This window comes from Eucalyptus grandis, chromosome 4, assembly GCF_016545825.1.
Source record: "Eucalyptus grandis isolate ANBG69807.140 chromosome 4, ASM1654582v1, whole genome shotgun sequence".
NCBI lineage: Eukaryota > Viridiplantae > Streptophyta > Magnoliopsida > Myrtales > Myrtaceae > Eucalyptus > Eucalyptus grandis.
This window is the reverse complement of record NC_052615.1, coordinates 32,408,983-32,426,129: the sequence shown is the minus strand read 5'-3', so window position 1 is coordinate 32,426,129 and position 17,147 is coordinate 32,408,983.

The following is a 17,147-nucleotide window of genomic DNA, read 5'->3' as shown; positions in this document are numbered from 1 at the left end:
AAGTTAATCTGATTTGGTCAATTATCGAAGACATAGCATTGAGTTAGATATGTCAGAGCTACCTCGATTACAACCTATTTGCTCACATCTCTAATGATAAAGTGTTTTGTGTGTGTGTGTGTGTTTTTTTTTTTTTTTTTTTTGGGGGGGAGGGTGAGCTATTGTGAAATCCTTACAGTGAGTGGTATGATTTGCATTGGTAGTTTTGCATACTTCTGAGTCTTCAATATCATATATCATATGACTGTTCACTATAAGAAAGGCCAGAGCTGAAAGGCCAGAGCTGAGAGTTGTAGAATTCTGAGTGGACTTGTGCTTATCTTTTGTCAGATTTGCTAATAATTTGTTCTGGAGTTAGTTGGTCATATATGGTTTGTTGCTTTGATTACTTCTCATTGTACATGTTCTAGTTTTTCTAAAGTTGAATCTCGCCACTGCGGTGCCATCGCCTCCGATCACCTCTCTCCAATCCCACGCCTACAGTCCCGTCGCCTCGGTCAAGTTTCTCCAACTTGCATCGCCTTTGGTCGTGTCGGCTCGTGGTCGTCTCGCCCTAAATTAGGTTTGTTGCTTTGATTCCTTCTCATTGTACTGTTCTAGTGGCGATTCTCACTTTTTCTGAAGTTGAATCGTGTCGCCCGTCGCGTTGCCTCTGTTTGTGCTCGCTTCTCTCACGTTGCTTCCCCGTGCTTGTGTCGCCTTTGATTCTCACATGTGTCAGCTAGGCTGAACAGAGCTGATATGATGAACAACACCAAAATTCTGATGCACTTTTGTCTATACTTCTTTGTCTCTCAAAACCAGTGGGAGTATGAAATGAAATGACATAGTTGTGTATGTGTGTGCGTGTGCGTGAGTAGTTGAAGTTGTCGATGCTCTATTTTAGCAATAGGCTGTGATAAAGGCTTTGTTTTAGCCAATCCGTTAGCAAAATTGCATACAACCATTTTGGTTCGTCCTTTGGAAGCAATGATATGTGTTAGTCGGTTTGTTGATTTGGCCAATGCCTGCACCATCATCACAATTGAGAAAGAGGAAAATGATGAATAGGTTTTGGATTGTATAAGAATCTTTTTTTTTCTTTTCAGATCCATAACCAGCCACTTGGCAAAGGAAATCCACTTGCTATATCATCAAAATGGGCAACATACGTGAAAATAGTAGGATCACTTCCAGCTAGTAGCATGGACTTTGATCCATATTGCATATCGATGTTGTATCTCTCCCAAAAGTATTCAGGAACCGATATCTCTGTTTCGCTATCATCAACCATAAACCTAATTGATCTTTAGTTGATTATTTAAACATTTTGACCGTGATCAATTCTTCTTTTTTCCATTTGTTTACAGAAAATGATCAATGGAGGTAGAGTGGATACCTGGACCTAATGGTTTGGGATATGCATGTTAAATGAAAGAAAGCTTCATTTCTTGGATGTAGATAAGCATGTTGCGCCTTTCGCGACCAAGACAAGATGGACAGGAACTTTGCCCTTTATGGAGATCCGGATTGTCCACTTGGATCTACAGAAGACGAGGTTGTAGATGATGCACCACGTGATGAGGCGGCTGAGATAAATATGATCAGGAAAAATATTGCAAATATGATGGCAAGGGATCATAAAATGCAAGAGATTCCATGATTTTTTTATTTCCGACTTTTGCGACGTGTTTTTTGTTTTTTGGTGAAAAATTTTGCGATGTATTTGTAAACTATTATGAATACATTTCTATTAATAGTATTAAGGTCATCTAATTCTATCTCCATGAGCATAAATGCCATTGAATGTATCATAAATGTGGACAAATAGAATAGAAGCAAATGGTAAGCTATTGTATAGTTGATACTTCAAGACCTACAAACCGCCGTCCGAAGCTTGTATGCTAGTCAAGAAAGAAAAAAAGCAAAAGAGGAGAAGAAAAACACCTCCCTTTATCAAAATTAGCCAAAACCTTATAACGACAACAAGGAAATTTGGAAGAAGCAAGGTAAAAAGTAGCATCAAGATGGGATGCATCGACATCCATGTCAAGATTAGAAGAGACTAAAATCCCCAAGCCACGCATGCACTAGAATTACAATTTTTTTTTTTAAAGAGTAAAAACTTAGTCCCAAGGAAATGAACATAAATTAATTTGGCTGACAATATCACGTGTACTTTTTCGCAATATTTGCTATACCAAACATTAAAATTCGCAAAAAGAAAAATATTATTGAGAATTATAGTTCAAAACATTAGTTTGTGAATACTGATTCCAACAAAGCGCTACATAAATTCAATACGCTATAAAACATGAGTAAAGATCCTCACACATAGATATAAAATAATAGCTCATGTTCCATTACAATACCACCTATGTTACAAGCATATTCGACTAGAATGCTTACACCTAAGCAAATGTATTATTAATCTAATAATATTTTGATCTTATCAATTTTATGTAATATCTAATTTATTCCTTTTTCTTATTTTTAATTTTTTAAAAAATAAAATTTGGAATAGAAATTTTGTGCAGTTACCAAACATGTTTCTGTTCTTTTTCTATTCCAGAAATTTTAGTCTTGTAATCTTGATATGGATGTCGGGTTGGGGTCGGAAATTTCCAACTATTGGAATGGTGCATGCATGACGTGGCTTTGTTGTCATTATGCATTTAGTTCATAGTATGCTCCTAAAACACTTAGTAAAGCCGTTGATGCATCCCATCTTGATGCTACTTTTTACCCATCTTCTTCCAAATTACAAACTATTTCATTTTCATGTTTCACACATGCTTATAAGGTTTTGGCTAATTTTGATGAGGGGAGATGTTTTTCCTCTCCTCTTTTGCTTTTTTTTTTTCTTTCTTGAATTGGATGCAAGTTCAGATGGCGATTTGTAGGTCTTGAAGTGTCAACTATATAATAGCTTAAATTTGCTTTTCTTTTGTTTGTCCACATTTATGATACATTCAATGGCATTTGTGCTCATGGAGATAGAATTGGATGACCTTAATACTATTAATAGAAATGTATTCATAATAGTTTACAAACACATCGCAAAAGTCAGAAATAAAAAGTCATGGAATCTCTTGCATATTGTGATCCCTTGCCATCATATTTGCAATATTTTTCATGATCATGTTTATCTCAGCCGTCTCATCACGTAATGTATCATCTACAACATCGTCTTGTGTAGGTCCAAATGGAAACTCCGAATCTCCATATAAGGCAAAGTTCCCGTCTATCTTGTCTTGGTCGCGAATATAATTATGGAGAGTACAACAAGCGATTACAATATATGCTTGCTTTCGAATTGAAAATGGAGGCATGTGTCTCAAAATGGGGAAGCGGTTTTTTAATGCCCCAAATGACCTCTCGATAACATTTCTCAATGAAGAATGCTTATGGTTGAACAATTCTTTTGTTGATCTGGGCCGTCTCGTTCTATCCCTATAATCATTCAAATGATACCGTTCACCTTTGAATGGAGTTAAAAATCCTGGAAGTGCTGCATAACCAGAATCTACTACATAATATTTTCCTACAATAATATATACATAAATTTGTTATGATATGCAATAGCTATACAATTATAAAGAAAATCACTTGATATAACAAAGCAAATACTTGGTGGTGGTCGAGAAAATTGCAATCGAGGAGTCTCGAGTGCTGCTGAGAAAAACCCGACAATCATTGGTAGATCCTTTCCACCCAGGATATATGAAAGTAAATCTCATATCAAACGAACAAGCACACATCGCATTTTGAGTGGTAGTCCATTTCCTGCCTCTAAATGGGATTTGTTTCGATATAGAGACGGATGCATTAACGTGGGTGCCATCAATAGCACCAATGCAGTCCTGTGATTTTATGAAAGTGTAGCGTTAGACAATATTATTGGCTATATATATATTTTAATAATGTAAAATTGATATAAAAATCATACCTTAAAGTAACGTCCATGGTTAGGATCAAGAAGAATCTCCTCTGGAACAATATCAAAAGAAGGCGGCCTGATAATTTCTTTCGATAATTCGAGAAATGCTTTCAATACTAGAGTAAAAAACTTACTGATTGTTTATCCCGAACGTTGAAATCTCTCACATAAATCTCTATTGGAGTTTTTGTGACCAACCATAGATAAGAAAATCCCAACTTGTTCATCTACCCTTACATATCAAGTATCTTTCAACCAGCCTCTTGCCTTCATTAAATCACATAGATTAAGAAAACATGTCTCTCTAACCTGAATGCTTCATATATCCTATCTGAATGTCCGTAAACAATTTCCCTTACCTATTCGGCTCTTGATAATTTACTGTCCCTAATAGGCTTTCTTGTATGCAAAGACTTGTCAAAAGTAACAGAGATAACCATTCTATTGTTAGGTCAATATCAAACTCATCCATATACCATTCAACTGCTGCTACTTCTTCATTAGACACACTATTTGATTCATCTTCCATAGTACCTATGTCATCATACAAATACAAGAAAATCAATATAGATATATGTAAAAATAAAAATAAAAAACAATAGAAACCAATAACATAAGTAATAGAATGAAAGCAAACTAAATATAAAAATTCAACACAATCCATCACAATCCATCATATCCAAACCAACAACATAAAAACATAGTCTCAACATCAATATCTTCAACAACAAAATGACAACCAGCAACATAAAAAACATAGTCTACTAAAACTTCATGCAATTCCTAACATCCACTAAAGATATTGGAGAAGCCCATATCTCCCGTCGCCTGGGGTTTTGATAAAAGCCTCCCTCCATGTGGCATTAACGCAAGCTCGTTCCACTGCTTTGTTGTAAAGATTCGACTCCAACGTAGGCATGGCAAGTAGAAGATCAATCACAATAGATACGGAGTATGGGTCTGTAGGTGGTGATGTGACTTGTGAGTTGATGGAACCACTCACAGATTGACTAGCCTTGCTCTTGATCATCTTTTGTAAGGCTTTGCAAGTGCTAGCAATGCCAAATGATTCACTCCTCATTCTCCTCTTACTATTTGGAGTTTTATCTATCCCATGTTTGTCATGAACTGGAGTAGGAGTTTTGTCGACGTAAAACTCCCTCATCAAGATGGTGTTCACCAACATCCTCTGGTCCATCGTCTGCATCATCACCACCAATGCCAAGTTTATCTGACATCACCAAATCTTCGGCATTTCTTGCTGCATAATCCCCAGTAGCATATGTATCTCCAAATACAATACACAAGTCGGGATATTAAGGAAACCCATCATTCTTGAATTTTGCCCACTCAATATTATCCTGCAATTTTCACAATGATAATATATATCAGCAACACAATTAAACATCTTGCATGTACATCTATAGTGATCTCAAAATGATCAAAGGTTAAAGCATACCTTGATGTGCGATTCTCATATACTTGGATCATCAACAACAACTTTTTTGTTCACATTATCTCAGCCAAATCCAAATTGTGAAAGAAGCTTCTTGAAACTAGCATACTGCTTTCTCAATTTGTTCACCTTGTTCTTCAATTGTACTTGAGTATATTGAAGTTCTGCTCATTTATTGAATTCTGTCGTATGGTATTCCACCCTACTTTATTGAAAGTAGAAGATGTGTGATTTCCCTTTTTGATCACTTCTACCAACAAACTAACGTACAAATTGGTTAAAGACTCAGTCCACTTTGCGATGAATGCCTCTTTTTGTGATGCTATGTAACCTTCACTAGTTGAGCATAATATGAGTTCAAGAAAATTAAAAAGAGAGTGCAACATGCCACTTCATTGGCTAAAACAGAGCCTTTATCACAGCCTATTGCTAAAATAGAGCATCGACAACTTCAACTACTCACGCACACGCACACACGTACACAGAGGATGAAATAGATAGACACTCACAACAAGAACACAATAAGAACACACATTCACCAGCAACTGTTTCATTTTCCAGAGGATGAAATGCATCCCGTGATGCTTTCTAGATCATTAAAAGGAAGTGGTTTGATTTCCTTATCATTCATCCATTGTGCTTTGATGTATCCTCAATGTACTGCTTTTAGCTATGTATAGATCAAGTCAACTCATTGAAGATATGAGGAAGGAAGATTCAACTGTTCCATTGATTCTGTAAGTTTAACAAAAAGCATGAAGATGAAGGTTACTTTGTGAGAAAATTCTTGTCTACTAAGCTGATATTGTTAGTGGATTTATTTGAGAGGTGAGAAATGAAAGATCATAGACAATTTCACTTTCAAAGTTGGGAACTCAAGCCATTTATCTATATATATATATAGTTCCTAAATGCTATTTTTTCAGCCACCACGAAGCATTGTTATAATGCTTGAGTGTTTTGTTTGGTATTGTTTCTTTAGAAGAAATCTATAGCAAATTTTTAATGGAAAGTCTCAGTTTCCATCTCCTCGATGATTGATGAATGGATTTACTTGGGAAGAGCAAGGTAAACAAATCATATGCAGAATGTTCTATGTCCTTTCTCTGGTCTGAACACTATCTTTGTGGTGGCAACTCTTATATAAAGTTGTCGTTAGGAAAGCAAAACAAACATCGATTATATAAGAGATGTACAATAAAGCTAAGGATTTTGTAAAACCAAGCTATTGTTGTTCTAACATATCTGTTCTCTTTTTAATATGGTTATGCACTTAAGATTTTCTAGTATTCACGTAATGCTTTATCACAAGCTCGGAATTGGAGGACTTCGCCAGAGAATGAAAAAACATAGAAATACAAGAAACTACAGCGAAAGATGCGTCAGCATAACATGCTGCCTTCAATCTTCCATGACCAATGCCTGTGTTACTCAGAGACACACCCTGATCATGCCCTACAACAAGAACACGCATTAAGCAGCAACAACGAGCCACACAGGGGAGACTAATCACACCCCACAACAAGAATACGCATTAACCAGCAACAACGAGCCACACAGGGGAGACCAATCACACTCCACAACAAAAACACGCATTAACCAGCAATAATGAGCCAGAGCAGGGGAGACCAATCACGCCCCACAACAAGAACACACATTCACCATCAATAATGAGCCATGCAGGGAAGACCAATCACGCCCCACAACAAGAACACGCATTCACGGATTCACCACATCCAAAGAACCGCATCTTACCCAAATCCCCCCAGAATCCCAGAATCCCGCACCAAAACAGCCACGCAAAACCAACAAACCTGATTTAAGGCAAGACGACGATGAGGCGACACGACCAGAGGCGATGTGACCGGAGAAAGGTGACCAGCGGTGACGGGACTAGAGGTGACAGGATCGGAAAGAGGCGATTGGAGGCGATGGCACTGTGGGTGGCGAATTCAACTTCAGAAAAGGCCCCAATCACCACTAGAATAAGTCAATTGAGAAAAAATCAAAGCAACAAACCTGATTTAGGGCAAGATGACCACGAGGTGACGCAACCAAAGCGACCCAACCGAAGCGAAGAGACCGGCGGCGGGATCAAAGAGAGGCGACCCAATCGGAGGCGACGCGACCAAAGCGAAGCGACCTTCAACTTCAGAAAAGGCCCCAATCACCACTAGAACAGGTAAATTGAGAAAAAAAAAATCAAAGCAAAAAACCTTATTTAGGGCAAGATGACCACGAGGCGATGCGACCAAAGCGACCCAACCGGAGTGAAGAGACTACGGAGTAGCAAGATCGAGAGAGGCGACCCGACCAAAGCGAAGCGACCTTCAACTTCGAGAAAAGGCCCCAATCACCACTAGAACGGGTAAATTGAGAAAAATCAAAGCAACAAACCTGATTTAGGGCAAGATGACCATGAGGTGATGCGACCAAAGCGACCCAACCGGAGTGAAGAGACTGCAAGCGGCGAAATCGGAGAGAGGCGACCCAACCGGAGGCCAAGAGAGGCGGAGGCAACAGGACTGGAGGCAATCGGCTCGGACAAAGGCGACAAGCGGGAGGCGAAAGAGCGCAACCGGAGATGACGGGCGAAGAGAGGCAACGACCGGATTGGAGAGGCGACCCGCTATGAGCACGAGACCGGAGAGAGTCGGCCAGAAGGCTACGGGACCGGAGGTCACAAGACCGGCGGCGACGGGATTGGAGAGAGGCGACCAGAGGTGATGAGATCGAAGAGAGGCAAGCGGACGAAGGGAGAAAGAGAAGTTAGGGTTCATAAGAGAAGGGCCGTGAGTTGAGAAGGGAGAAAAAAGAGTTCGTAAAAGAGAAGGGCGTGAGGAGAGAAATTACTTCTTATTTTTGTTCCCGGGAACAAGAAGCAACTTTTTTGCTTCTCGTTTCTGTTCCCAAACCATTCCCGGGCTAACTTTTTATTTCCGGGAACAAAAAAACAATGTGGCGTTACTAAACAGGTTTTTCTTTTTTTGTTCCGGGGGAACAAAAGAACAGAAACCATGAGAAATAGAAGCGTTCTCATGCGCTACCCAAACGGGTTCTTTTACTCGGAAATTGTTCCCCATAATAAAAATAGAAAAAACTATTTCTGAAAAAAATTTGTTCCCCAGCCAAGAAATGTTGCCATGCGCAGCCCATATTGGCACTTTTTTTCCTTTTCTTTAAAAGTATTTTATATTGTCAATTCTTTTTTGACTTTTCGTCTCTACACTTTTGCGGTTTTTCTAATTAAGCCTCTTTCCCTTTAATTTGTCCATTAAATCTTTCAATTTTCTTAAATTTTATAATCAAGTCATTCTAACGCTAAACCTTGCAAAATCCATTCGGTATGGCTATCGAACAATGCCACGGTGCGACATGGATAAGATTTTTTTTCCAATAAGGACATTCACGTGGAAGTCTACGTGAGCTAAGATTTATCCCCACCGGATTTCAACAATTTTCCTATTGTGTCCACGTGGGAATCCACATACATATTTTAGTGTCTTCTAATGGCCACAATGGCTGGATTTGATTAGATTTGGTGTCTAGGCCTGATCAATAAGCTCGTGAAGGTAGAAAGATTTATTTAGACAATCAATAATTTCGAATTTATATCCTAAGAGACAGTTATCTCGAATTAATTTATTACCTCATAAAAAATCACAAGGTACGCAATTGCACCCAACCATTCCATCTTACAAAAATATTTAAGATGATTCTACCATCAATGCATATGTGTCAACTTATGTAGATTGAATTTCTCATTCTTCATATCAGGTCAACTTCGTACTCGACTACGGTCCAAATAACGACAAAATATATCCATCGCTAGCTTGGTATCTCCGTCATATTTGGACTTTAGCAAATCGACTGTCCGCCTCAGACGACAGAGGTGAACCGCGGTGCTGGTTTTCGTTGGTTCAGTGTCGCAAGAGAAACAAGTCCTAAACCTTCGCGCGACTAAAATTGTTTTCTTTTTCTTTCCTCATTTATAATCTTAACCTCTGGTCTCCATCCTCCACCCACCCTCTAATTTATTCGGACAAAAGAAGAAAATCCCCACAAGAAATTGTGGATGTCAGACGTGATATCACAGGCCCCCTCCTCTCCGCAATATCTGAAACTTCTCCTAAAAGATTGGCTCCCGTTTAGCTACAGAGCCAATGAACAAAATTCGAATGTTAACCTAATATTCAACATAAATTCCAAACTTTTAAATTATTCAATGAAATCTCAAAACCTTTAGTATATATTTAATTTAATTTATGAACTATATGAAAATGATCAATATAGTCTTTTCATTGATTCAAAATCAAGGACAATATTGATCATTTTCATTTGGTCTATAGACTAACTTGAACACGTATTAAAAATCTAAGGAAAATATTGAACATTTTCATATAATCCAAGAATTAAATTGAACATAACTAAAAGTTCTGGGACTACATTGAACACATTAAAAATTCGGAGGACACATTATGTATTAGACTAAAATTCAAGGATCATATTAAATAGTTTAAAAGTTCAAGGACCACGTCATATATTTGACAAATATTCAGGGATTATTTGCGTCTTTTTCACAATTTCAATGGCCAGAAAATTGGAGTTGCAAAGGTCCCACAGCAAGTAGACGTAGTTAATGGGCCTGGAAAAAATGGAACTCACTTGACCGTTGCCACGCGCTTTCCAATCTAAAGCCTTCCCCACAAAACACGGAACCCCGCGGTCGCAGAGCCGAAGAAAACGGGGAATCGGTACCGAGAAACAGAGAGGGCCATCATGCCCGGTTGCGGCGTCGATGGAAGCCTCGACCGGGCCGAGTTCAGCAAGCCCATGCCCTGGATCGGCGTCTACATAGCGGCGGCTTCCCGGCCTGCGCCATTGCGATGGCTGCGGACGCCGCCGGGCTTCCGCTACCGGCAGCTCGGTTCCCAAGCCGCTACTTCGCCCTCAACACCATGTTGCCGAGCGTCATCGCCATCGCGGTCAAGCTCTCCGTCGACCTCAACACGCCGATGCGCGCCTTTGGGAGGAGCAGCTCGCCAAGCTTACCGGCTCGGTCCGATCCGCACCGTGATGGGCAATTCGATGCCTTCTCTCGGGTCGATGGAGAACAAGGAGCTCCTGTCCAACATGATGGCTCTGGCGATTCTCGTTGATAATGCTAGTACGAGTACCTAGAGGGGGGTGAATAGGTTTATAAAAATTTTCTTGAAGATTGCACAATACTTAGACAGATGAAGGATTAAAAAGATCAATCGTAAGGCGAGTAAGGGAAAGAGAGAATTAAACACGAGGTTTATAGTGGTTCGGCTTGATTCAAGCCTACGTCCACTCTTCGCACCGATGCCGATTGGCTGGATTCCACTATGAACAAAGAGATGTTACGGTGTTGATCTTCCTTGATTTCTCGATGTAGATGATCTACTACACTCGCTCAAGGTATCACCAAGTATAAACACTCTCTGTGTATACAATTTCGCTCGAACCGTATCGACTAACAATCAAGGTTCTTCGAGACTCTGGAATTTTTCTATCGATCACACACTTAAAACAACTAGAACGTCTTCCTTTTATACTCCTTTATGCCATCATAGCCGTTGGCACTTACCAAAGGAATTCCTCCAATCTACCCGTTGGACGGAATCAATTAAGAAGATCATTCGAGCTATTTAAGGAATCGATGATAGCCCATCAATCTGTTCGCCCATACAATCAGGATTTTGGTTTCCAAGAATAGAACATTCCAAGAATGTTTCGTCGAACATTGGATCTTCAATTGATCTTAGATAAGAATCAAAGAATCCGAAATGATTATCCAACCAAGGGATCTTTTCAGAGGATAGGATCAAATCCTCAACCATATACTTCAGTTTTGGATATCCTTCGTCACTGGATTAGAAAGACTGTCAGTGAGAATAATCTTGAGTCTTGAGTCTTGAGTCTTGAGTCTTGAGATTACAAAGTCTTGAGACTTTAACTATCGATATCTAGACTAGACGATAGAAACGTTTTGTCGGCTTCAAAATATTCGGAAAGATTTCTCCAACAATCTCCCCCTTTTTGATGGTGACAAAACTTTCTTGTAGATTTGAACAACTTTGACCTGCAAAAACATTTCTCAAGCAATATGGGTAACTCATAAAGATTAATAAGCAACCAGACTCGCATCCACAGCAAATAGGTTAGTCTTTCATGAGTAATACCATATAACAATACTTGATATAAATGCAACAGTCAAGCATCAAAATCCACAGCCAATTCGAGTCTCACACCCAAGTTCAAGTTCTCAAGTCATAAACATAACCACAAAAGTCAAAGTTTTAAAATAATGTTTGTTTGTTCAAATTGGTTCTCCCCTTTTTGTCATCATTAAAAAGAGGGTGAGAAAGGAGTCATGTCTCCGCTTGGGAATGCGCACGATCTGGAATTCTCCCATTGACTGGACTACGCCTTCTAGCCTCTTGAAGTCCTGCCTTAGATGAGCTACCTCTTCTCCTTTGGCATTGGCTTGAATTTGCAGAGCGAGGTCTTTCATCTTGTCCTCCAGGCTGACTGAAGATGCTTGTCCAGCATTCTTCATGGCTTGAATTTCACATTCCAGAGCATATATTTGGCCACGCATTTCCAGAAGAATATCCATGATGCGATGAAAATCTGCAGAATTGTCCGTCTGTGTATTGGCATGAGCTTTTTCAGATGGAGACGATGGTGCTTATGTATAGTCTTGCAGATTTGGTGTCGACGTATCACCTTCTTCGTGCAATTGAGAAGCCTGAAATTCTTCTGGGTCTGCTGGAGATTTTCTTGGACCTTCATTATGAGCAGTATGAGGTGTAGACCTTTCATGCTCGCCAACTCCCCCTGTCTCTAGGACATCCAAAGGGGAAGAATGATGATCATGCTCTCGATTTCCCTTCTCTCCAGATTCAGCAGCAGACTTTTCTTTCTCTTCTTCGGCTTCTTTCTCCTTCTCTCTCTGCTCTTCTTCTTCTCTCTGGTTCTTCTGAAATTCTCGCCGAGACACGTAACGTCGGTTCTTGTCGGTGCTTGGATAGTAGGATCTTCATCCTCTTCATCTTCATCCTCTAGGATGAGAGATCTTTTCTTCTTTTTCGATGGGGCTCCAATGGCCTCCTTTCCTTTTCTCTTTGAAGCGGACTGAACAGGAGATTTCACTCTGAATTTCTCCATTTCCTTGGAAAGTTCTTGCAGACGCATCTTCATTAACATCTTCAAGCCTACCACCATCTTATCACACGGTTGAACACAAAAAGTTTGAGGCGGTTCAATATTCATGTGTCGAAGATCTTGGTCACTGACCGAGGATAAGGCAATTGTCCTTTGTCTTTCGACATTGTTACGTACATATGGAAGAGAATAGTGTGCGGAAGAGAGAACTTCCGTCTGTGTTGATCGCATACATCAACTTTGCTTCAGAAAGAGACACGAAGTCTTTGACGTAGACTTTGGTCTAAGACGGTTGATCACAATCTTATGAAGCACGATGTTGATGGCATTCATCCCGGAATAGGTAACTTTCTTCTCTGCGTCCCTATCTTTGACCGGTTCCGAGTAGTGCGAGCAGGTGAGACTTTGATTGGTAGATAGCGTCCTCGTTCAACTCCAACTATATCAGCCAACATATTCACATCTACCAAGTAGACTTGGTCTCGTACACTAAATGATATTCTATTCGCATCCAGAAAGCTAAGATTTGAATAGAAATAAGCGGTCAGATGAGCATACCCGTCCGTAGAGTCAGAGCAAAAATTCTCAAGTTGAAATAAATTCAACTTTTCTCTTAAATTTATGTTGATGGCGTCCAGGAAGTCAAAATCGACACTTCTAGGGTTTATCACCCCTCTTTTCAACAACTGAAATACACTTTTTCTTGATCCTTGGATTTGAACAAATCCATCCGATTTCCTTTCACCTTTTTGCCACTCCCATTTTCGGTTGAAATTCAAGGAACATTCTGTCATCATCGTTCCCTTCAATTAAATTTTGTCTGGCATACGAGGATCACTTGGAATGTTTGCAAGTGCTTCTCGCTTTTCCTTTCGGGGCAATTCCCAATTCCTCCATTTTCTTCAGAAAATGATACTCATTTCCATAATTTTTGTCCTTAAGGAAGTCATCTATATATTGCAATGGAGTACCGGTGCTTTTCAACGCACGATAAAGTTTATACATAAAGGAGGGTTTTGGACTCTTCGGGTCGGCATCCTCGATTATCTCTTCTTCCGAGAAAATGACTTTCACCTTGTGGGGCGGAGGTGTTGAATGACGTGGATGAGAGCGAATCGGACTTTGTCGCCCGACTTGCTAAGTCTTCTTCCTCGGTGAGATCGAAGTGAGTCGGTCCCTTCTCCATTCTTTGTGGTCCCCTTTGCGATTCTTGATGATTTCCTCGAGGAAGACATCTTTCTTTATCGATTGGAAGATTCCTTCACTTGCTTTCCCAAGAAAAATGACCACTTTCTCGATGACGAACAAGTAGTAGAAACAGTATCGAGAGGAGAGTGCCTTTTAGGGTTTTGAAGATTGGGAAGAGAAAACTGTATATATATAACTCGGTTTGAAAAGGGAAGTTCAATCGGTGCAAGGAAAATGAACGATTACTTCTTTTCAAAATCAATAACGCCAAAATTATTCCAAAAAAATTCAAATTTCATGCGGATTATAGAATAACCGAACGAAAGATCGTACCTTTTCGAGTTAAAATAACTAAATGAAAATTCGTACCTCTTAGATGAAATACAACTTACGTCTATAGCCACGAATGTCCGAGTCCGAGGATTTAAAGTCCGAAAGATTAGAGTCTTAGAGTTGGTGAGTCTCTAGACTTTAACTTCTTCAAGCTTCAAAATGTTGAGTCTTGAACGGATAAAGTCGAATTGATTTTTCTCCAAAGGCTTTGTGAATATATCCGCTAGTTGACTCTTTGAATCAACAAATTTAATCGAGATTTCTCCATTTTGAATATGATCTCTAATGAAGTGATGTCGAATCTCAATATGCTTTGCTCTTGAATGAAGGATTGGATTTTTGGTGAGATTGATCGCACTTTGGTGTTGTCACATCGATTTCGTACATGAGTCTTCAATCCCAAAGTCTTGTAGCTGTTGTTTTATCCATAGAATTTGTGAAAAGCAGCTTCCAAGAGCTACATACTCTGCTTCGTTGTAGAAAGAGCTACGGTGCTTTGCTTCCTCGAAAACCAAGACACCGTTCTGTTTCCAAGTAGTTGACAAGTTCCGAGGTGCTTTTTCTATCGACTCGCAACCGGCCAGATCGCATCTCGAGTATCCTAGAAGATTAAAGTCTCCCTTCTTGGGATACCGAGACCGATGCTTGAAGATGAGGCAACGTATTTGATAACACGTTTAAAGACTTGAGATGGGATTCTCGGGATCCGATTGAAACCTAGCACAAATGCAAACACTCAACAAAATATCGGGTCTAGAAGCGGTAAGATAAAGAAGTGAGCCGATCATGCTCGTAAAGCTTTTGATCTACTTTCTTCCCTTCTTCATCCTTGTCTATCTTCCGAGAACATGACATTGGTATGTCGGTCTTTTGCACTTTTCCAATCCAAACCTTTTGACAAGATCATTCGCATATTTTCCCGATGAATAAAAGTTCCTTCCTTCATTTGTTTTACTTGGAGTCCAAGAAAGAATGTTAACTCTCCCATCATACTCATTTCAAACTCATCCCGCATAGACTTAGAAAATTTCTTGCATAGACTTTCATTAGATGATCCAAAAATAATATCGTCCACATATATTTGAACAAGTAAAAAGCTTTTGCTTTCCTTTTTGATAAACAATGTAGTATCTACTTTACCTTTGACAAAACCATTCGTAATAAGAACTTACTTAGTACGTCGTACCAAGCTCGAGGTGCTTGCTTTAAACCATACAAGGCCTTTTTCGGTATGAAAACCGAGTCCGGCTTCTTTGGGTCTTCAAACCCGGTGGTTGTTCCACATAAACTTCCTCATGGATGAATCCATTTAGGAATGCACTTTTGACGTCCATTTGGAATAACCTGAAATTTTTATAACAAGCAAACGCAAGTAATAGACGAATAGCTTCTAACCTTGCTACTTTTGGAGCGTAAGTCTCATCATAGTCTATTCCTTCTTCTTGCGTATATCCTTTGGCCACGAGTCTTGCTTTGTTTCGTACGACTTTTCCTTCTTCATTCATCTTGTTCCCGAATACCCATTTGGTTCCAATTGATTTTACCTTTTGGTTTAGATGTCAATTCCTAGACATCATTGATGTTGAATTGTATCGAGTTCTTCTTGCATAGCCTCGATCCAACTTTCATCGATAAAGCTTCTTCTATGCTTTTGGTTCGATTTCAGAAATAAGAGCCACAAAGCACTAGATTCTTCACGCCTTTTTGATCGGTGCGGATTCCTTCATTGATTTCACCAATAATGAGATCTTTAGGATGATTTGGATTTATGCTTCCGATTCTTGGTTGATCTCGCCCGGTTGATGATCTCTTTCTTTATTTGAATCTTCATGAGATTCTTGATGTTGGACTTCCAGAAACTGAGATGCTTCTTGAGTTGTAAGCGATGGAGGTGCGGAGTAGGTTCAGATTCTTCATCTTGAATCGGCTGGATTCATCTTGCATTGAGTCTTGGAATTTAACATTCGTTGATTCCTTCACTGACTGGCTTTTCTTGTTATAGACTCTGTAGGCTTTGCTTGATGTAGAATATCCAAGGAAGATGCCTTCATCTGATCTCCAATGCTCTGGGTTCTGCTTTCCCAGAATGCATGGAGTGCATGAATCAGACTTTTGGTATGGCAATTTAGGTAGACCTCGAACAAGCTTCTTTGATGAGATTTTGGCTAATTGTTTCATGTTGACATGGCCAAGCTTTCGTGCCATAAGACTGCTTCATCTTGAATTGAGATTAGGCATTGTGCTTCATTTGGTTTTACATCAAGGAGGTAGATATTTCCATGCCTTCGACCCATGAAAGACGAGTTGAGTCTTTGCTAATTCCGAACATGTGCCTTCTTGAAAGGAGATCTTGAAACCGGTATCACACAATTGGCTAATACTTAGAAGATTGTAGTTGAGTCCTTCCACTAGAGAGACATTGCTTATTGTGAGATTTCCAATTTTCACGGTTCCAAATCCCACAATGCTTCCTTTCTTTGTTTCCTCAAAATGAAACTTTTCCACCATTCACTTGAACAAGCTTTATGAAGCAATTTGAGTCTCTGTCACGTGTCTTGAACATCCGCTGTCAAGATACCACTTAACTTTCTTTTTGACAGAGACCTGCATTCAAAGAGAGTCTCAAGCTTTCTTTGGTACCCAAATTTTCTTGGGTCCTTTGGCGTTAGTAGAATAAGCATTACTAGGCCATACTTTCTTAACAGGCTTCCAAACCATAGGACACTCTTTTTCAAAATGATCGACTTGTTACACTTTGAACACCTTAAAGCACTTCGACCTACGAGACTTTACAAAGACTTTCTTGAAATGATTTTTGTAAGCCTCTTTTGACGGTCTTTTCTTAATTCTTTCTTTTACTTTTGGAAAATCAATCAAAGGAATTGAATTGTCATACCCAAACCGGACTTATTAAAGTAAGGTCTTTGACCTGAAAGAACTTTTTCAAGTTTTTCAGACCCTATTGAAAATTTCTTTGAAATATTTGATAAGTCAGTTTTTAAGAAAACATTTTCTTTTGAAAGTTTATCTTCATTCTCCTTAAGAGTAGAAACATTCAAG